The following is a 23,293-nucleotide window of genomic DNA, read 5'->3' on the forward strand; positions in this document are numbered from 1 at the left end:
CCCTAGCCATGCAAGCTTCATGATAAACCCTAATCCTTCTGCATAGACCAACATCTCGCTTCCTTCCTTCTACCTTGGAGCTAGTTAGACTTCAATATCTGTTGTTGACCAAGATCATGCATTCATGGGGTACAGTGAAAACCTTTCCGCAACATCGATCCCTTGGGTCATTTTAGCTACCAATTCATCTTAAGTTCCTACATAAATGATGGGAATCTCCCTTCGTAGGTTCAATCATACATATGCACACAATCATTAACTAGGCATCGAGTACTGTGATGAAATATAAGAAGTAAATATCACAACTAATAATGAGCAAGAATTCTTAGCCTTGAAATTTCTTGCAATTTCATGATCACAAATTTGTGTGTTGATATGCTTAATATTTTGGCACCAAGGTGACACCAATTGTTTCTTTCCTTGGCTAGTTAGATCATTATTGTTATATAACCTTCCACACTATTTTTACCCTCGTCACACATGCTGGGTATTGTTGCATTGTGTTTCTTAAACATTTGCAAAGTTGTTAAGCCTTATGTCATTTTAGCGCACCTGCCATTGTGGTTTAAACATTTCCTACATGTTAAGTAAAACTCCTTTTCCATCGCCATTGAATAACACGACCCTTTGCAACCTTCGAACCTTGCACTACTTGAGCTTTCAAATTGGCTAAGGCACATCCCTTCTATGCATGGTGCATTATCCTCCCATACACAAAGTGCTAACATTAGTGAGGCAATCTTATAATGGGTGCAGGTCGCTTTATAGACACGTCGCAGATAAAAAGTAAACCTATGGAGAGTTATATGCGACACCCGGGGCTCTCATTCTGGAGGCTTTCCTGAAGCTTTATAATGTGATTGTGCGACTTACCAGAGGTCGCACAGTCGCATCTTGGATAGGTCACACTCCCTAGAGGGCTTGCCTGCGACATTGGAATGTGATCTAGCGACTTAGGAAGGAGTGCGACATCCTGGAGGTATCCTTATCGCTGTACAGGGTTGGTTGCACTAAAGAAGCTCGCCTAAGGCGTCAAAACGTGACCCAACAAGTGTGACTTTCGGGAGGATTCCCAGTCACACTTTTATCCTTCCCCACACATGAAACCTCCTTTGCGTTCACCCACGTATCCATTTCACCAAAATTCATCAATGGTACATCATCGCTCCAGGTTCGAACAATGTTCAAATCAGTGCCATTACTTTGTGCCGTGATAGAAATGTTTCCATTTTGAGTTTCACTTCCCTTAGTTGAAGAAGTCTCTTTGTGTCTTGCTTATTACCAACAACTAAATCTGAAAATTCCACGAGCCTTCACTTTCCACCGAAAAATTGTATTCCAAACCCATGATAGTGAGTCTGGAATATCTTAGCGTTATCCATTTGTATGCCTCTTCCAAGTAACAGGGAAAACAATCCAGTTTTGCAGTGATATTTCCTACAGGAGACTGTAAAATTCTTTCCGGTTGCTAGCTCCAAGAATATGACTCTCATGATAGTGATGTGTTGTAATAAGCATAATACTATGTCTGAATAAGTTTTCCTTCCCAATCAACCGATTAACCTGCTTCTTTACTCAATCAACGGGAAACTTCTTGCAACTTCCAAGCAAATGGTCATATTAATTGCATGGAGCTCAACCATTGTGGTGAATTCTTAGTTTGTTTAGCGGTTGAGGATAGATAATATTACAATCCATGCATTCGCTTGAAATCGTAAGCCGATATGATGCGATGGGAAAAGTTATTTTTTCATTGAGTGTGACACCATAATATTGTTTCTTAGTCGAAAGACAAGTTGGGATCCTCCCCGTATATTCATTAAAAAGGCCCCAACAGCGTAAGAGTAGTCTTATTAAAAATATTAAACCAAGGACGTTTTCAACAGTGTAATTAAGTTAATGATTTATGGATTTCACAAACGTCATACATTGCCCAGTCGTGAAATGGCATGTAGTTGCCTCAATTTTTTTATTTCAAAATATAAAATCTTAGTGATACTCCTTTACGCATGGTTTTTAAATAACCATAATATGTGTGGGGGCTCCAATGCTTGGACGTGCGACATGATTCTTATTTAACAAAATGGCATTTGATAAGTATCCAATCCGCTCTTAATTTCTTCAATAGAGAGATCATTAATAATGGATGACCCAGAAGCATGCATATCTTGATATGTACATGTGTTATTTTGATAGGTCCCAATCGTTATCCTCGAGGCACATTGAACATTGAAAATTGGAAACTTCAGGCCACTTTCCAGATTGTATTTCCATGGGACAATGTTATGCCTCAAAGCAATTGTGATGAAACAAAAGTGATTCCCTTTCTTTTTACAGTTTGCATCGATTGACACGTATCAAACCACCATTACTTGGTTTCCTTTACCCTAACCTCATATGCTTGATTTTTGTGATAGCCCATAAAAAAAAGTTGCTAGATTATTTGTATGGATTTGTAACGAATATTTTGAAATGTGAACCCTAACTCAAATCCAAACCAACACTTAGTGAGAAATGATAAGCACAACCTCACAACATCAACACGTTCCTTCACTAAGTTCTAATGAATGTTTCTTATCGAGTGTTTGCAAACATCAAGGAAAAAATCAAGGAATGCTCTGAAATTGGATGTACGTTAAAATTTTGGAGGGTGTTGCAATCGCTACAACAAAATCATAAGGCAATATAATACGATGGGAAAAGTTATTTTTTCATTGAGTGTGACACCAAAAGATTGTTTCTTAGTCGGAACAGAAGATGGGAGCCTCCCCGTCTATTCATTAGAAAATCCCCAGCAGCGTAAGAGTAGTCTTCTTCAAAACATTAAATCAAGGATGTTTGCAACAGGGTAACTAAGTTGGTGATTTATGGATTCAACAAACATCATACATTGGCCAGTCGAGCAATGGCATATAGTTGCTTCAAATGTTTTATTTCAAAATATCAAATCACAGTGATACTCCTTTACACATGGTTTTTCAATAACCATAATATGTGTGCGGGCTCCGATGCTTGGACGTGCGACATGATTCTTATTTAACAAAATGTCATTTGATAAGTATCCAAACCGTTGTTAATTTCTTTAGTGGAGAATACATTAATAATGGATGACCCAGGAGCATTCCAATCTTGATAGGTACATGTTTTATTTGAATAGGGGCCCAATCATTATCCTAGAGGCACGTTGAACATTGAAAATTGGAAACTTTAGACCACTTTCCAGATTGTATTTCCATGGGATGATGTTATGCTTTAAAGCAATTGTCATGAAACTAAAGTGATTCCCTTTCTATTTATGGTTGGCATCGATTGGCACGTATCAAACCGTGATTACTTATTTTCCTTTTCCCTAACCTCGTATGCTTGAATTATGTGATAACCCATAAAAAAATTTGTTAGATTATTTGTATGGCTTTGTAGTGAATATTTTCAAATGTGAACCTTGCACTCCAATCCAAACCAATGCTTAGTGAGAAATGATAAGCACAACGTCAACACGATCCTTTAAACCTCTTTGAATTGCACCCTCATCACTGCCTCAAGAGAAATGGTCATCACTCCACACTTAAATCCTAGAGTGTTCTTTCTATTCTAGGCACATTAATGTGTATTATGCAACCTTTGTCAAAATATCCAGCATCTGAATGAGATGAACTAGACTCTACGATGTGAGGGATTTTAGACGTTCCTTCCAATTCCTATTAAGATGTTTTTTTGACCAATAAAATCCTAGACAAACAACTCCTTTGCAATCATCCCTTGTCCAACATAATTTATGGACCAACAATTCATGAACACATGGTAGATGATATACATGTAATACTTCATCCATTCATATTATTCAAACTACTTTTTTGAAAATGAGATGGTAGCTTCAATCCGCCCTTTTCCAGGCTCATGTGTATTATCTTTAAAGACCCAATCCTTTTATTCATTCAATAGAGTACATTCATTTTGTGATAAACACCAATGTCTGGATGAATCGAAGTAGAGCAGAGCTGAGATTCAACCCAAAGTCCTCAAACCTTTTGATGACCTCCTCATAGCTTATCTAACACGTGGTCAACCATTCACCTTCAACGTGTTCATACAAGTGGTTTTTCAATGTAGAGACCTCGTGGGTGTTGGTCATTACTGATGACCTAGAAACTTTGGTCTTCGTATCCCAGAGGTGCCATCATGATCTTTGTGAGGTGGCACACAACCTCATTTATGGTCGAGCCTGCACAGAGGTAATATTAGGTGTTGATAATATTATATGTCACAAATAAAAACCTTTGAACACTCCAATGTTAAGACCTAAAATTGCAATGAACAGGGGCCATGCCTTAAAATACTTGTTAAAAAAATGTTAAAGGCATTCTGAATGATGATATAAATACCACTAATGTAAATGACCTTCTCAAAAGCGTGATCAATTGTGTGCATGAGTATCTTCCAAGACTTTAATCTTGGGTATGTGAATGACACTTTCTCGAATGTATTGAAACCCTTAGCACGTGAATTGCCTCAATTTCAAAATGACTATGCAATTGTCATGTCTAGAACCGAAATTATGATTGCATCTTAGAGAGAGAAGAGATCAACGTTATGATATGGAAATCATGGAAATCCCTCCAACCCTAGTGCAGTCATAGAAATATGACCCAACAATGCCAAGATGATGTTATGGTGTGTTGTCAGTGCCATAACATGTTTGTGGCAATGTATCTAGAGGGTAAGATAATGTTAAACAAGGCTGGGGCTTTATTCAACCATCCAGGGTTTCAGGTGTGCATGATGAGGATAAAAATGCATAAACCCTAATGAATTTGGAAGAGATGAGGATGATGGTGAGGCGAAGTCATTGACAAAAGGTATTCCCATAAACCCTAATGCTACTAATGTGATCATGCTTCGAGATAAGATGAGAAGGTGAAGATTATAATCACCCTAGGGAGTGAGGATTAATTCAAAGAAGGGTTGGACCTTCAATCACATATATCTAGGGCTACAACGATGCAAGAGGAGTATACAATTCCCACAAACCCTAATTCACATGCTAAGGTTTAGCACCAGTCAAGAACCTAGGGGAATATGTGTTGGGCAGCGGATGCCCCCCACAGCATGTTTTGGGGCTTAAAGCCTGAGTTTTGGTCAATGTAATGTAAAGACTCCGCGAAGTATGGGCACGGAGCGCGAAAGTCTAGGATGAGTCATAGGGTTGTCCACCCTAAGAATTGTAAAATAATGTAAAGTTTTGTCAGCCTACCCATGGTTTGTGGACCATGGGATTGTATAAATAGAGTGAGGCTCTAAGTGTAAAGAGAGCTTTTGGTAAGAAAGTAATAGATAGATGCAAAGGCATGGTTAGAGGATAGAAGTGGATCTGAAGTGTGTTGGGTCGTAGTAGTAGGAAGAGGCTCTGCAACTGAGTGCGCAGAGGCCTACTATAGTCCGCAACTGAGTGTGCGGAATCCTACAGCTAAGTGCGCAGGGTGGAGTTAGGTCTATAATTGAACTAAAATTGAAAAGGATTATTAATAAAGATAACTTCGATTTGGAATATTGTGCATCTATGGTTCTATTTATCTTTATGCATTTATATTGTTTTTGATTACGCACACTTACTTGAAATTTGAATAAGTAATAAGAATATTGGGCCCACACAAACTAAGTCAACGCACTAATATAATAGCACAGTAAGGATCGAGATGAAGATAGTACTATATTCGCGGCCCTTACAAAGGTGCGCACAGGCTGCTGCGTGAAGCAGCGCCAGCACGCAGGTTCGGACCGTGAACCTCCCGAACCTTCATTAAGACATCCCTAGGGTGCGGAAACCTGGTTCCAGCACCCTCCCCTACTACGTCAGGTGAGACCTCAGTTCGCCCTCTGTGGACTATTGCCGAAAGGCCAATAGTACCAGGATTTTCTTGGCTAAATCACTTCTGAACCTTGGTCAGGCCCCATGTAGCCAACAAATGGTTCTGCTGGCGGGACTGGGATCTGCCTAAGGGATGTCTGATGTCATGCCACTGGAACCCAACAAAGAAGGAAATTGAAGAGAGGTTGGACAATAATATTCACGAGTTCACGACACAAGAAAACAAAACTCTGCAAGTATCTGAGAAAATGTAGCTGGATCGCTACATGTATACAGAAATCCATGAGATTTTCTTTGCATCATTTCCTTCTGAACTATATGAGTGGATTGTGATGTTAGCCGACAGCCAGGGAAGGTGTAGGCTCGACCAACTAATACTGTGGACTCCGGCATTAGTACGTAGACTAGAGGCATCATAAGATAAGATCACCTGAGTTGTGGACCATTGGCTTGATTGGATAATAGGGGGATTTATCACTGAGTTTACGGTAAACACAACTGTGAGCTACAACGAAGCATAACGACGCTTTCTCAAAGGACTGCGAGGTAAGTATATTAAGTCTTTAAATACTTGGATTAAGTTATTGTGTGAAAAGAGGGTCTTGCAAATACATCAATGTTTGGGACAACGCGGAGTGGAAAGATCTACAAAAGCAGCGAAGAATTAGAAAATAGTCCCTTAATTTCACCTTCGCCAGAGAGCAAGGAAGAGCTCGCTAAGGTCTCTCCAAGAAGCACAGTCAGTTTGATAAGCAGTGCATTCCACAGTTACCACCTCCACCCACGCCACCACCCGCTTCACCTCCCTTACCTCCATCTCCATCTCGGCCAACAGTTTCAAGATGACCACCATCTCCCATGGAGATTTTCCACTTGGCAATAGGAGATTATGAATATCCCTCATTGTCTGGATATTTCCTTTTATCAAGAGTAGACACAAGATAAAATTTCTGATGGTGGTCATCTTGAAACTGTTGGCCGATTGCATAACATAACTCCAAGGCTAGCAAGGTATTGAGAGCTCAGACATTTCTTCATAATTGAAACTGAATCCCAGATAAAGACACCCATTCAACTCATCTAATTCAATGTTTGTAAGCATCTTAACTCTGGGAGTGCTAGAAGTGTGTGTCAAAGTTGAATAAGGACAATCAACTTTGGCCTCTTTGTTGGTTGAGTCAGAAGTTGTCTTAGAGGGCTGGAAATCACTGAAATAATTAGAATCGCAAGAAAATTCCTTTAATATAGCTTGATATCTTTTCGTTTCCCATGCCTTCTCACTCCAGTATTCTATACTAGACCTATATAGGCTTCTTCTGCTTCTACTTTTCTTAGATTGACTGAAATCTCTACACTGATCTGCATCTCCATAAACTACGGTGGTTGGCTTGTTGAGAGGATTACTTAAATCAGAGAGTGGGGACTTCTTGTTGTACCCTGAGATAACAGATGCCAAAATCCCTCATTATACAATCAATATTTCTTTTTCCTTCACCCTATGAGACTATTGCACAATATTGCAATCCAATCACCTCCATACATATAGGCTTTCACACAATCAGGGTGGTTTCAACCACTCCCTAGATAGTAGGATCTGAGATCTAATATTAGAGTCTCAATCCTATCATCATCATAACAATAATCTAAGTTTAGCTTTCTCCATTCATTCCAACACTCCCGCTTAATGGAGAAAGGGTATTGAACAATAACATATGTCTGTTGGTCTAGTCTCAGCTTAGCTCACAATTAAAAAATGAAACAACTTGGTAATAGAGGTTTTCATTTTTGTCTTCTTGCAACAGAGCCCATACTTGTTCATCTTTAGTCGAGGCTTCATCTTTTCTTTCCTCGCCATGAGGTAGTGATATCTCTTCACCTCATTTCTTCCTCAGTGATGGAAAGCTTGAATTCTTATTCTCGCCCTTCTCAAGATTGTGACAAGCTGGACAGGAGAATTTTCCCTCTCACTATTTCCGGTGTCAATCATCTGAAAGTTAGCTATGATGTCTTCATCATTCATTGATGTAACATCTGCACACACAGAAATATTAATGAGATCATCATAATCTAACTTCTCTCCAACTTTGTCTTCTTCTGCCACATCTTTGTAATCAGCTTCATGTGGCTCGTCCCATTGATCTTCAACACTTTGTTCCACTTTACACCCTTCCTGAAGGTCAGCTCATGTGTCTTCAGGCTCAAGATCTTGCACAACAGATTGTGCCTCTTGATTCTCGTGGTCATCAACAGAACCACATTGTTTTTCTGAAATTTCTTCTAACTCGAACATACTACCCATGCTAATGTCTTTGAATGCCCACATGAAAAAATCATCATCATCAGAATCAAAAATATCTAAAAATATAGACATGTTGTTAAATTCCAGCTTATCTCGCTTCAAGATTCTTTTTTCGGCTCCACACGATCCTCTAACGAGCTCCAACAACCCGGTTACCACGCAGGCGGGAAAATTCTCCCTTTGGAAGCTCTTCAACTGTAGAACCTTGTAGATTGTGGCTTCTGTGCCACGTAGGTCTTAGTGGCCTCAACTCTTGCAACGAGCAACTAAACGACCTGTCACAAGCTTTCTCAATATCTAATTCTGATGCACATATTTCTGATGATGGGTTCAAATCAGCAAAAAAAAAATCGCATTTTCTGTGGCATATAATAATTTACAAGAAAATTTACCGAATTAGTTTTGGGATCTCCACAACTTGCAACTTAAGTTTCTCAAACAATTAAATTTTGAGGACAAATCTGCTACAAGAGAAACATTGCCACATGGATGAGCAAGCTACCACTGAAAACATAAACCAACGTTCTGCAATCGGCTGCCCTCCTCTGATCCTACAACGATTTTCACTCTTTTATGCTACACCCAGAGGCAGATCTACCAATCCATGACACCATGAATCTACAACAATCAAAGGCACCAACAATTGAATCCACGCGGCACCACCAATCCATGATCAAGGTAGTGCTGACCTCAGACTGTTCAGCCTCAATCAAGACAAAACCTTCTTGGTAGACCGTAGCAACCTCAGCCTCAGGAGTAGATCATATGTTTCTCCCTTTGACCACGCCACAGCTGCCACACAGTGATTTTTCCATTTCCTGCGCAAGAACGCTCTCTTGAATTTGGCGCAGCTGCTAGCTATACGTGGATTTTTCATCACATTCTTTGTGTGTTCTCCACTCAGACATCAAAGATGGGAAGCCTACAATTTTACCGAATAGCTTTGAAGAACGAATCAAAGATCGGGCATTGCTTGTAAGTTGGGTGCATGAGGTTAAAGTTCTTGCCCACACGGTCATGCACGCATGTTTAAGAAACATCGAACAGTTGCGAACTTCACCTGCTTCGAGATGAAAGATGAAGAGCAGCCACAGCATGCACGGTGCAGTCCGGAGGGGCTTCTGAGACAAGTTATGGAGGCTACCAGGAAAAACAGGTGTGGGCCTTGCTGGGGAGAATGCGTTGTAGAGGTTTGATGGAAGATGCAAATCTTCTTGAAAAAAACTTATCGTGCAGCTAAGAAATTAGGCTGCTACTTAATCCAAAACACTTCAGAAGTAAACGACGGCTCAAAAGCTTCGTGCAGCTTTGTTTCTCCATGCGCTCCCCACAGATCTGGTCTTCAATCATCGGCAATAGCATAGTCACCGCCTTCCTTGAACACATAGCCTTGTTTTCTGTTCGCACAGTCGGTGCTCTTATACACCATGGTCTCGCGAAGATCTTCGCAACTGTACACTTCACATCTGCGACGACTGACAAAATAAAAAAGTGTGTAGTTCCACAGTGGGATCAGCGCGTTTAGCCTTCCAATACAAGCGATGATTTTGCCTCAGTGGCGCTCTCCACTTTGCTTACAAGATTGACAACCCTAAAGCTCTGATACTACTTCATGTAACTGATTCTACCATCGCTCTATCTCCTCATCAGAATTCAAAGTACAGGAGCTCTCGCGCTCCCATGAAATCCACCCATCCATGGTGGGATTTACCCAGCCTTGCTCTTGCACTGTTATCTTGTAGATGCAGTCCAAATCATCATCACTTTCATAGTCATGCACCGGCTCCGTATAGTGTGATCCTTCGGCAGGGTCCAGGGGTACAATTACGGGCAGTGATTTCTTCTCAAAAATCATCTTGCACTTCTTCAGATTAATCACCCCGTTCATGTTAGTGGCCCAGTCAATTCCTAAGAGCGTGGGGTAGGGAATGCTATCATCCAAAATCTCTATCACTTCAAAGTCTGTCAATGCGCTCACTCCCTCGATATCCACAGTTATTCCTTGCAATTGCCCCATGGGTATTATTTTCTGCTGGTTCACCATTCTTAGCTAAATTGGAGACCACTACAGCGCAAGTCTCCCCATTCGCTCCCATGTCTGTTTCGGCAAAACATTCGCATCCAATCCTAAATCCATGATGACTTGATCCATTTCATATTCTCTTATCTGCATGATTAGCCTCATTTCTCTTCTCGTCATTGTCTTATGCTTTCCAATCTTCCAGACTATGCGGGGTTCTCCTGGCGCGGTCCCAGCGCATCTGTTAATGAGTTCTTGTAATCCTTTTACAGCCTTACTGTCGCATAGTAACTTCATACATGTTTTTAGGTATGTTGTGAGAATATATGGGTCCATCTCCATCTCCGGCTCTGGTCTGTCTTTGCTTCCTGAAGTGGAGGCATCAGCAAAGCTCTCCTTAGCTTCCATGAAGTTTTCCCAAGTGCGCTCCATATCAGACTCCGCTTCTTTCACCAGAGCTTTGTGAATCCAAGTACTATCTTCTGGTTGTTTTCCTTTTTCATCTCCCGTCGCAATTCCATTTCAGAGCACAATGTTCATTCGGATCTTCCTCACACAGCTCAAACCTCATCAAGTACAGGTTCTAAGTCGGGGGAGGCAGCAGCGCTCCTTTGTCGCGTATCCTAGATATCAGCGTAGGACAATATTATGCCTCATGATCAAACAAGGTGCAATACAAACATGACGTGCATGTTGGATTCGTGCAATCACAGGCATAATGTCCTAGCCCTTTGCAATTGTAGCATATCAACTGTCCGCGACTTCTTCTAGGTCCTCCTCCGCCTTGGCCTCATCCGCGCCCCTAAAATCCTATTCGCGCCATTCCTGCATTCTGGTCAAGGGGCCGCTTTATGGCTTGAACCCTGTAGGTGGGAGTTCTATCCATCATCAACTCATAGCTTCTACAAGTGTGCTCATCGTGTCCCATTGACCTACAAAAGTTGCAAAACAACTGTTGTGAATTTTGTGTATAATTCTGTAACAAGTGGCAGTTTTCAGTGGCATGTTTTCCAGCTATTTAACAAATCACGCACCACAAAGCAGGCGTCGTGCTAGGTACTACTTGTGCTTCCAGCCTTAAAGGCATCAGTCCTCCTCCTGCGAGGTAATTTGTGAAAACTAGGTAGTGATCCTTGTCATGACCCTGACCCTTGCATTTTACACACCATACCTCTTCACGCACTTTTGGTCGAGCTGTCCTATCCAGTTTTAAACTCTACATCTCAAGGCATAAATTCTTCAGCTGCGTGTGGATCTGCTGAACTCCCAAGTTGGGATCTTACATCGAGGTCTCATGTAGCCTCATCGTGATCTCTAATGCCTCTGCTTGAGTCGCTATCTTCTGTTGCGATAGCGCACTCCTTAAATGTCGCGTTAGCGAAGCTACAAACCACTCACGATGTTGTCCATCCATTAGATTCATTTTAGCTTTGTGAATTGTCCATTTTAGCCTCTGATCCAACTCCCAAGGAGTCTCACCTGATAGCATCGTGATCTCATTGAATCCAATGATTGACTGTGCTTCAGACTTTGGCCTGCTAAATTCTTTATTTAGCACCTTTTGGATATCCGCTATTTCCGTATTTGGATTATCATTGGAGTGCTTAATATACCAGGTCAGTGCATGATCATGTAGAGTGCTAATTAGTGTTGCTTTCTTTATACTGTCATCTATAACTCCTTTTGCTTCCCATATAATGAACCAGAATTGGTCTAGATCCTCATTTCCCAATCCTTTGAACACATGCAACTTCACTATTCTTGCCATATTAAATCGCAGTGGTGGTGGAGGTGGTACAGGAGAATATGGAGGTGACGGTGGTGAAGCTGGTGGCCATGTGGGTGGAGGTAGTATTCGCAGAATTCTTTGCCTTATCAGATGAATCGCACTTCGTGGAGAGACCTTTGCGCATTCTTCCTCGTCCCCTCGTGGAGGTGAAATCAAGGGGCAATTTTTTGGTCCCTTATTTCCTTCATTCCTGCAAGCTTTTCCACTCCGCGTAGCCCCAAACATCAAGGTAACTGCATAACCCTCTTTTCACACAATAGCATTTTAATCCAAGTATTAAAAGACTTTACATATTTACCTCGCGGTCCTTTGAGAAAGCATCACTCTGCCTCACTATAGCTGACTGAGGTGTCGACCGTTGTTATAGACATTTTTGTGCCTTACAGCATGAAGCATGAAATGTCCATAATCTAAGGGATCCAAAGTCCCTAAACATGTTGTTCCTACCCCTAGAGGAACAAGGTCAGCAAACCACAGCAATTCAAATCAGTTCTCCACTGAAAATTACTCAAAAACAAGTCAATTCTGGATCATGTCAACTGCTCCACTGAGCATCTGCGCTGAATGTCAACTGCTCCATGGTCTACCTGCGTTGAATGTCAACTCCAACAAAGGCTACCTGCGCTGAGCGAGTTTTGACATGTGGAGGTCTCATTCCTCAATGTGTCAGTGCCCAGGAAGCTTCCAAAGTGACACTTGGATCAGGGAATTCGCCTAGTGATGAGTAAGAGGTTCTAAAACTCCAAGTGGAAGCAAGGATCTCCAAGTGGACTCAAGAACTGAAGAAGAACTGGAGTTGGAGAGGACACTAGTCACACATCAAGCTGACTCATGCTCTCTCCAAAACTCTATATAAGGATCTCTACCCTATGAGATCTAAGAGGCTGGAATTTTGTGCAAAGAATTGCTGTTGGTTTTAGTATAGAATTATTGAGGTGATTTGCTTTGAAGGAGGTGAAGAGGAGATTTCTTTCCGCCAGGAAGGTGATGCTGGATTGGGCCTCTTATGGTTGTATCACTTCCTGAACCTTACTTTCTTCCATTAATAAAGCATTTGAGGTTCTTCTATATGCATGTGTTTCAATGATGTATTGTTGTACTTGTGTATTTGATTTATTCTAATCCTTGAATCAATTATGAATGTATGCTTCTTGTAGTTTCCCTCTCTTGTCATTTTGCAGGATCTTGGTGTAGCTGGGCCCGTGAAAGAGAAAGGAGCTGGGAGCAAGCAGCAAGGAGAGAAGATTGGATCAACCATTAGCGGAAGACATCGGTTAGTGGATCTCTTTCTCCTCTCTTTTACATCTCATAAAGAAGTAATCTTAGATAGCTTTGCTTTGATTGTTGCTAAGGAACTATCACCCTTAGAGTGGGATAGGGTCATTCTGTATTGGATACTTTTCCCAACAACAAATTGGCGACTCCGCTGGGGAGCGTATCTTGTTGGATGTTTGTGTTTCTTGCTATTCATTTTATAAACACAGGGAGTACCGAATCGAACTGCATTTGGATCTTTCCAATGCAAAGTAGAGGGCAGCTACTCTAGCTCAGTTTCTGGGCATGTTTATGATTTGAAGAGCTGATCCACAAGGACTCTGAATAGCTCTTAGTGATAGTCTTCATCTTCCTTTGAATCATCCTCTAGTGTGTACTTGATTGATAGCCTTGATTAGGCCAAAAACTGTTGATTTTTTAGCAATCTGTGACCCAGAACCTGAGAGAAACGAGAGTTTCTTCTTCAGCGCAACTGCTGTTAAGGCAGTCTGCATTTCAACGCAGGTCCCGTGAAGGCTACCTGCACTGAATGTCAAACTGACAGTGTTGAGGTTGCGCTGAACCAGTTAGGCCTTGTGCAACTGGGGTTCTCTGCTTTCTGTTGCCCAGTTTTCAGTCTTGTTTTTGCAGCCTGTTACCAGTCAATGTACCTATCTGAAACCACCTTTCTTTGCCACTATTCCGCCTCGGTTGTATAAAGAAACTGTATTTGTTCTTTTTGTATTTCTTACATCATTTGTAGTTTCCCATAACGAAAGTGAACTAGTCTTGCTGTGGCCTCTTAGATCTAGACCTGTGATAAGTGTCGTTTTGATCTTAAGAGTTAGTTTGTTTGCTGTTCATAGCTGATTGAGCTTTTGCTTTCGTCATATGGTTTGAATTTAAGTATTTCTAGTGTTGAAACAAGTAAATCTTAAGGTGTCTTTTGATTTTGGACAAAAGCTTGTTTGCTTTCACTTGAAATTGAATTCGAAATTATACAACAGCTTTCTTTTTGTAATACATCAACATTAAGAAAGAGAAAAGAAATACCTGCATTGTGCATGTGCATTTTGACAGCTTGCATGTTGATTTAGGGAAAAGTGCATTAGTGTGTGCTCTATGATCTGTGTGAAAAGATGATGTCTTTCTTTTCCCTCAGTAGTTAAGATTTTCATAAGTTGAAAAGATTGAAAAAGCTTGCTTATCATCTTTAGACTGCATTTAGGAGTTGTACCATACATCTCGTGGTGATCCATAAAGGCAAACTGCTAAACAAGATCAACCTAAAATAAATTGAATTTACATAACAACGCTTTGAAACATAACGAAAACACATAGAGGTCTAAGCTAGAGACGTGTTCCGGCGTCGTTAAACGTGATATCTTAGCGTCGAGTGGTTGGGTGATTCCTCCACGGTGAAGCGATAAGTATCAATACGGACTTGTGCTCCCATGTACCATCGCGTATATATTGGGAGACCCCTATAGGAATAAAGCCTTTATCCATAGGAAGCCGTGTCGGCCGCCCTACTGATCGCAATGCAGTGAACACAACATTCACGAAGATCGACCACCCGTACCGTAAAACGTATTCTGTGGTTTTGCGAAAAGTTTGGCACACCCTCTGCCTAGAACTCCAGAGCAGTTTCTTTTGGCCTTTTTCAAACTCTATAACTGAAAAAGTCCATCCGAGCATTTGTCACTTCGGGCTCGTTAAAACATCGAAGGAGACTAGAGTCATCTTTAGCTTTTCTCGACTCTTAAAAAGTGAAAAAGCGAGTTGTGTCTAAAGCGTCGTTATAAAATTTATTTTAAACGGAACATAATCACCTCCTATTCCTGCGTTGATCTTTAGGTTGAGAACATGGAACACACCAACCAAGGAATTCCCCATGATGGAAATCCTAGTCCCTTCTCCTCTTGGGGAGAAGTTGGTGTGCCCCACCTGGCCACATTGTCGCTTCCAGGACTGACAATTGGCCTGCCAGTATGGCTATTCTCAACCAGTGTAGTTCAGAACACCACGGTTCCTGAATAGTCAAGTCAACAGTTAGATCAGTCTAGAGCTGCCCTCCAGCTTTCTACTTCTTATAAATCTTCCTCCAATCCTTCCTCTTCGCAAGGTAGAGCCGGCAAAAGCCAAGCTCCCAAGGAGAAGAAGGAGAAGAAGAAGAGAGAGAAGAAGAAGAAGGAGCCTAAGGCGACTGGGGGCAAGCAAAAGACATCTGACAAAAATCCACACACAGCACAGACCGGGCCTAAATCGCCATGTGTCATATGTAGAGGAGACCACTTCCACCGAGATTGTCCCTATATTCCCCGGATACTAAGGGACTGGTCCCCTCGTTTGCACAGTTCGGGAGCATCAACCTCTGATAGCCATGTTGAATGCTTACCGTCGACCAGCGAAAGTGAAGGTTCTAGACAAAGAGGGGGAGCAAGATTCCCCTGCAGACCGTGTGAAGGCAATCACGCCATCCACCGTTGTCCCTTCTTAGACGAAGCGAAGAGAGTTTTGGAAGATCGTCCGGTTTCACCGTTACGACTTCCTCCTGGATACAAAAAACTCGTGCCAAGTCCTTCGTTGGTTGAAAATACAGCTGGCCCGCTCAAGTGGTCAGCTGAAGCATCAGTCACTGAAAATGAACCTACTGAATCCAGACCGGACGAAAGTCCAAAGGTCGAAACGGCAGTTGACCCGGTTCTCCCTTCAGAAGTTTCATCTTCAAATGACACCGTCACTGAAGATTCATCTTCAGCTGACACCCTCACTGAAGAGAATAAGGATGACACCATCCAGATTCTTTTCATCAACACCGACTCTGACGAGCATCAGGGCAATGCGCCCATTCCTTTATCGCAGGAAGGAACATCGTCAGGGTCATATCCGGCCGTGTATTCGGTCCCACCACCAAGCAACCTGGTTGTGTCCTTTGATTGGAACCAACTAGGCAGACCCCGGTTACCAGCCAGTATACCATTCAGAATTATAGTCCAAATATACAGAATGGTAATGGCTGGAACTATCATTGATGAAGGGGCATCTGTGAGTATCCTTTCCTCTATTGCTTGGAAAGCACTGGGTTCCCCGGCGCTTTTGCCTGAGATAAGAAATCTCTCGGGTTTCGATAAAGGAACCAGTCGACCATTAGGGATCCTCCCCAATGTGCCCATTACATTGAAAGGGAAGGCCGTTCAAATGAACGTGATGGTCGTTCAAGGACCCTTGGATTATAACCTACTCCTTGGACGAGACTATATATATTGCATGGGAGCAGTAGTCTCCTCACTCTTTAGAGTAATGTGTTTTCCACACGAAGGAAGAATGGTCAAGCTCGTAGACCAACTTTCATTTCTGGGATCACGCATCGCAAATAGTCACATACCAACCCTGAATGGTCTATTCAATCAAGAAATGTCTCCACCCCCAGTTCTTCTTCCCGATGAGTGCGAGTGATTCGGAAGATAGGACTGGAACCCAGGGGGCATGCATCCTGGTCTGCTTCGGGCAGAGAAAACCCTGGGTATAAGGTAGAATTTCCGCGGGAGAATATGACTAGTCCGTACCCCGTCCGTCTAGGAAGAGGGGTTGTTCTAGAACAAGATTCTTTTGTCAAGGTTATGTGTTTGATGGAACAGGGTCATTCACCGTTGTCTATTTCGGTAGACATCGCCGAAGAAATGTTTTGTTTGCTCCGTGAACAAGACAATCTTTGGGTAACCAGAAAGAGGTAGGCCTCACCTCAGTAAAACAAATGTTTTGTCTTTGAGGAGTGTTCTTCTCTTGTCGCAAGTAGTTGTTCTCTTGTCGCAAGTAGTTGTTCTCTTGTCGCAAGTAGCTGTCCTCTTGCGATCTTGCAAAGATTCATCAAAGTTAGACTAGCGAGAAAAAACAAGTAGCTGCTCTCTTGTGATCTCGTATAGTCCCAGTAAAACTAGACTAGCAAGGAGACAAGTAGCTGTGAACACCCAAAGAAAAGCAGATGTGAGAAGCCGGAGGGGTAACCTTGAAATTGTACTTTATACCTGGGGGCATGCAAACCTTTTGGAATGCAAGCGAGGGCGGCTATTGATTTTTTAAATTTTTAGGTCCTCCCTTTAAACCTGTAGGTCTAACCCTTTAAACTCATAGGATTAGTCGTAACCAAACTTGCATAAAGAAAAGATGTGGAGCAAAGCGTAGAGAGATGAAGCTCCGTAAAAAATAGCAATCTCCAGGAGACATTCTTATCTTATGACTGGTATAAAACGAGCAGTTTTGGCAAAGTTCATGCTCGTTAAAAAATAAACGCAAAACCGAGCAGTTTTAACACGGAATTCATGCTCGTTAAAAAATAAACATAAGCTGTGAGCAAGCTTCCCCAGAGTTCAAGCTCATCCAGAAAAAATGAACCGGTAAATAACCATTTGAGATCGTAAATTCATCAGCCATAAAAGCCTTGGTCCTGTTTGCACCGTCACCTCCACTTTTCATTTGGCCGATCATTCACCTCCACTTGATTGTTTACCTATTTTGAGGAACAGCCGCGAAGAGTGATTTCACCTAGCCATCCTCGTGACACTGCCGTGATTGGAAAATTCCAACCTGTACCTGGAATCTGCTGCTATCCCTGTTTATCACTCATTCCTCAAAATACGAGTCTTCTTTGAGCTCTTTTCATCTGACTCGTAAAATATGAAAAGTTTGCCGAGTTTTGGCCTTCCAGCTCGTTAAAGCGACCGGAAGAGCTATCCCTCCTCTAGATTTTAATCTTTTTGGACCTGAGGGATTATTGCACAAAAAGATCGAGCGCTTGTCTAGTTCGGCTCGATAAAGCTATCGAACATTCATCCCTTCTGTATTGTTTTATACTTTTTCGGACTTAAGGGATTAGATGACGAAAAAGGACCTTTGGAGTTAACTTTACATACCTTTTCAGACTCTCTAAAAATGAAAAGGATCGAGTTGTCTTTGTCCCTAGACTCGTTAAATGCATTAAATAGCGACAAACTTGTCTTTAGACGAGAACGAGTTTCCCTATCGCTAGGCTCGTTAAAACATAGCGATGGGCTTGCCCGAAGGGCAGGTTATAGAACAAGCATATTTTATCCTCCTCAAGCTTGACAAAAATAAAGAGGTACTGGTCAGAAATGACTGGGGAAAAATTGGGAGAACCTCAAAGCTTTAATGGTAGCAAGTCGCTCTTGAACATGACACTTTTCCTCCGTATCACATCGGGTTGGGTTGTTTCATTCACCGGTCTCATCACCATGGTCTCGCCATACCATCCACAGTTGGGGTAATGCTACCGATCCATCGCATCAGTGTCGTTGTATGTTCAAGAGATGTCGTTCAGAAAGAGTCAACCGTGTCCCATCCACTGCCATACATCATCTTTCATCCTTTCATGACCGCCACCCTGAATCATATTTCACAGATCGTTTTCACCTTCATCACAATCATTAGCTCTGTTCCGTGTCACTGATGTGGGATTCATTAAGGCCCTCCTTTGACGGATCGCTTCTTGTCGACATCAGCTCATTATCCAAGAAGTTGATCTAGGAACACCCCCCTCAATACTTTGAAGCTTGCATGCCTCAATGGCAAGTTTCTCACTTCCGGCGATAGGTATACATCAAGGACCCTCGACCGGGAGATTTTGTGTGGTGTTCGACGCCAAGCCCTCTATTCACACCACATGAATTGTACTGCAGTACCTTGAGGGTCATCATCATTATCAGTGATTCCTCTCGCGCTTGTTAACAGTTTACATTATTGACTAGTAGCGATGTCTTTCCATGTTCGACTCCAAGAAATTCTCACATGGATCAACTTGTACTTAGAGTGAAGATCGGACGAGTTTGAAGACCCCGGATCTAGTTTCATCCATCCGGGCTGCGATATATATTCAGGAAATAAAGACATTGACATGTGCAGCAGATGATCATCCTACTCAAACGATGATAATTTCATCAGAAAATTATCAGTCTACCTTCAGACGATTGTCTGTTCTATGTACAGAAAATGTATTTATAAAGCTGAGCATGGGAATGCCCGCCTCAGCTAGATCATGAAAGCAGTATGAAAAATAATGTATTGTATTGTATCTTATTACAAGTCACCTCCCAGCGATTGAATGAACTTCGGATCCTCCTGATAAAGCATTTCACCCGATAAACGACCTCATACTTTAGGGGGCAACTGTTATAGACATTTTTGTGCCTTACAGCATGAAGCATGAAATGTCCATAATCTAAGGGATCCAAAGTCCCTAAACATGTTGTTCCTACCCCTAGAGGAACAAGGTCAGCAAACCACAGCAATTCAAATCATTTCTCCACTGAAAATTACTCAAAAACAAGTCAATTCTGGATCATGTCAACTGCTCCACTGAGCATCTGCGCTGAATGTCAACTGCTCCATGGTCTACCTGCATTGAATGTCAACTCCAACAAAGGCTACCTGCGCTGAGCGAGATTTGACATGTGGAGGTCTCATTCCTCAATGTGTCAGTGCCCAGGAAGCTTCCAAAGTGACACTTGGATCAGGGAATTCGCCTAGTGATGAGTAAGAGGTTCTAAAACTCCAAGTGGAAGCAAGGATCTCCAAGTGGACTCAAGAACTGAAGAAGAACTGGAGTTGGAGAGGACACTAGTCACACATCAAGCTGACTCATGCTCTCTCCAAAACTCTATTTAAAGATCTCTACCCTATGAGATCTAAGAGGCTGGAATTTTGTGCAAAGAATTGCTGTTGGTTTTAGTATAGAATTATTGAGGTGATTTGCTTTGAAGGAGGTGAAGAGGAGATTTCTTTCCGCCGGGAAGGTGATGCTGGATTGGGCCTCTTATGGTTGTATCACTTCCTGAACCTTACTTTCTTCCATTAATAAAGCATTTGAGGTTCTTCTATATGCATGTGTTTCAATGATGTATTGTTGTACTTGTGTATTTGATTTATTCTAATCCTTGAATCAATTATGAATGTATGCTTCTTGTAGTTTCCCTCTCTTGTCATTTTGCAGGATCTTGGTGTAGCTGGGCCCGTGAAAGAGCAAGGAGCTGGGAGCAAGCAGCAAGGAGAGAAGATTGGATCAACCATTAGCGGAAGACATCGGTTAGTGGATCTCTTTCTCCTCTCTTTTACATCTCATAAAGAAGTAATCTTAGATAGCTTTGCTTTGATTGTTGCTAAGGAACTATCACCCTTAGAGTGGGATAGGGTCATTCCGTATTGGATACTTTTCCCAACAACAACCGTGAACTCGGTAATGAATCCTCCTATAATTTGATCAAGCCAGTGATCAACGACATGCATGATCTTATCCTCCGATGCTTCCAACCTTCGCACTAACTCTGGGATCCACACAATATGACTGTCAAGTTTCCACCTTCCTTGGCTATCTGCTAGCTTCGGGATCCACTCGTATAGCTCAATAGGGAAGGACGCGAAGAATATTTCATGGATCTTCGTGTATAGGTAGTAATCTTTCCACTCTTCTTTTGATCGTCGCATGTTCCTATTCTCTTGTGCTGTGAACTCGTGAATTCTTCTGTCCAACCAGCCTTCAATTTCCTTCTTAATTGGATTCCAATGATACAACATCAGACATCTCTATGCAGATTCTAGTCCTGGCAACAGAACCATTTGTTGGCTTGAGGGGACTTGACCCAGGTTTGGAGTTATTTAGACAAACAAATCCCTACACTACTGGCCCTTTTGGCATCAGCCCGCAGAGCATGGACTGAAGTCTCACCTGAAGCAGTATGGGGGGATGATGTAACCAAGTTTCTGCACCCTTGAGAACTCTGTGATGTCAGTTTAGTCCAACTAGACCTACCTTCGCATAGGTCACTTCACGTACTGTTATAATCTTCAATACCTTCGCAATTTGTTATAATTGTCTTTCACACAGCCCTAACCAAGGGCTAAGATGCTTTCGCGTTGCTATGGCAACGACCTGCACTGTTTCCGCAATTTACACCACGTATCTTACTTATTTTCTTAACATATCTTAGTTAACTTCGCGTAAACATATATTCTATCTTGCATTCACTTAATCGACACAGTTATATACATTCGTGCATCATATAAATAGTAGAAGTGCAATTCATACCCAATATATTCAATGCATAATACAGGAAATAAATACGGAAAAATGATATGAAACTTCTCTTAATTATTACTTCCAACTCTTACAGCCTCGACTCTCCCTGCGCACTCAGTTGCAGGGGTCCGCGCACTCAACTGCGAACTACTAGGCCTCCATGCACTCCATTGAAGAGCCTTCTCCTACCCTATGACTCAAAACTAGACTTTACACTTCAAATCTATCTCGCATACATCATATGTCCATCTTTCACTATGCTATCAAACTACTTAGAGCCTAGCTCTATTTATACAATCCCATGGTCTATGGACCATGGGTAGATCTCTATAGCTGACTTTACAATAACAAAATTAAGGGTGGACAACCCTATGACTCTTTTACAAGCTACACGCTCCGTGCCCACAAAATGCAGAGTCTTTACATCGGAATTACAATTTTTGACCAAAATCTGCTCTCTAAGCCCCAAACTTCCATTGTGCGATCCTGCGCCCAACATGGGCCATAAACCATCACTAGGGCTATAGGGGACAATGCCTTCAAGCTTAACATTCCACCATTCCTTGGTCTACACCCAATGTTCAATGTAGACCGCTTTCGGCCATACTTTCCACCATTGTTGGACACATCCGACGTTGTAGAACAACTAACACCAATAGAGCTAAACCCAAACTCCATGGAATAGGCCACGACTGATTGAATCATGGACACACAGATCAAGAACACTCGCCAATAGAAGATCCATCTATATCGAGTTTTCAAAGCTGGCCAAATCCTTCACCAAGGCAAGTGGCTCAACAAGGACCAAGTTCAGCAAAAGATTCCCCATCTCATGGAGGCACTCAACGCAATGGGGACCATTGCATCCTAAGGGGGGAGGAATGATCCAGATAGATATTCGTGGCCACCTACCTATTCCAATTGGACCCCAAACACTCTCTTTTAGTTTTTTGGTTTCCTTAATTGTAGCACAATTTACTATTTTTGGTAGTTTTTAGGGTCTTGAACTTCCGGAGCTATTTTGAGGCCCTAAACGACATTTTTAGGGAAAACAGAGAGACCAAAACTGTCCCAAGTTGGCTTGGTATCTAGATTTTGACTTATTCTTTAAAACCTTCGAAATGAGGAATTATGATAGCCAAACGAAGATCGTATGCCAAAGTTACGACCCTAGGAAGTTGATGTACGAATTTACCCAAACGGGGCCCACAATTTTGGCACTTCATCTCCTTGGGTTAGGTTTTTTGGTTTTCAGGGTTTTGCATTGTTTCTCAATAATAAATATGACTTTGAGCCTCATTGTAACACAGTTCAAAGGCATGTAGCTGCCACATCTCTTCTCAGAGATAAGCTACCATCGCCCGAGCTAGTTTATTTCCATTCTGTCTGTAAGCATATTTTAGTATTTTGATATTAATGAAATGAAGTGTTATTTCTGCCGCATTTTGTATTTATGGTTATATGTGTAATTTGTTGTGTTCTTGTTTATGTTCGGATTAGTGATATCAGAGCGGTATGCTCTTTCTCTATTTTTCTTTGCATGTCCCCAACGAGGTCAGGGTATAAGGAGTTAGGGCTCAATCTGGTTGAACCTTTGCAAGACCAGCCTCGCAAACCCCGACGGCCTACCATGGCGGAAGAAAAGAAAGATGAGGGGGCAATAGATCCTTTCGAAATATTTCTCAAGGAAGCCCTCGAGCGATAGAGGAATGTCATGATGGATAACTTTGCCCAGATCATTCGACAACTACCCACAAGCGATGCATCTTCATCCAAAAACCGCTCTGGAGGCACCACTCTTTTAAAGGTACATGTTAACTTCATTATTCGTGTATTTGAGGGACAAATGGATGCAGACGTCGTAGATAAATTGTTGAATCTATTGGAAGGATATTTTTCAATTCATGACTTTTCGAATCGGGAAAAGATTACTTTTTCACTTCTCAAAGATGCCCCACATGTCAAGAACTGGTGGG

At 41.9% G+C, this 23,293-nt stretch overlaps 1 long non-coding RNA gene and 1 pseudogene across 2 annotated transcripts in view; one reads left to right on the top strand and one right to left on the bottom strand.

The window, feature by feature from the left end:
- Nucleotides 1-10,617, bottom strand: part of LOC149164478 (uncharacterized) — a 100,724-nt pseudogene extending 90,107 nt beyond the window's left edge.
- Nucleotides 1-23,293, top strand: part of LOC149164477 (uncharacterized) — a 304,885-nt gene that overhangs the window by 100,824 nt on the left and 180,768 nt on the right. The gene's annotated exons all lie outside the window — the stretch shown is intronic.

Source organism: Pinus tabuliformis, chromosome 5_1 (genome assembly GCF_031772625.1).
Source record: "Pinus tabuliformis cultivar Carrire ecotype Pingquan chromosome 5_1, CPIR1, whole genome shotgun sequence".
Taxonomy (NCBI): domain Eukaryota; kingdom Viridiplantae; phylum Streptophyta; class Pinopsida; order Pinales; family Pinaceae; genus Pinus; species Pinus tabuliformis.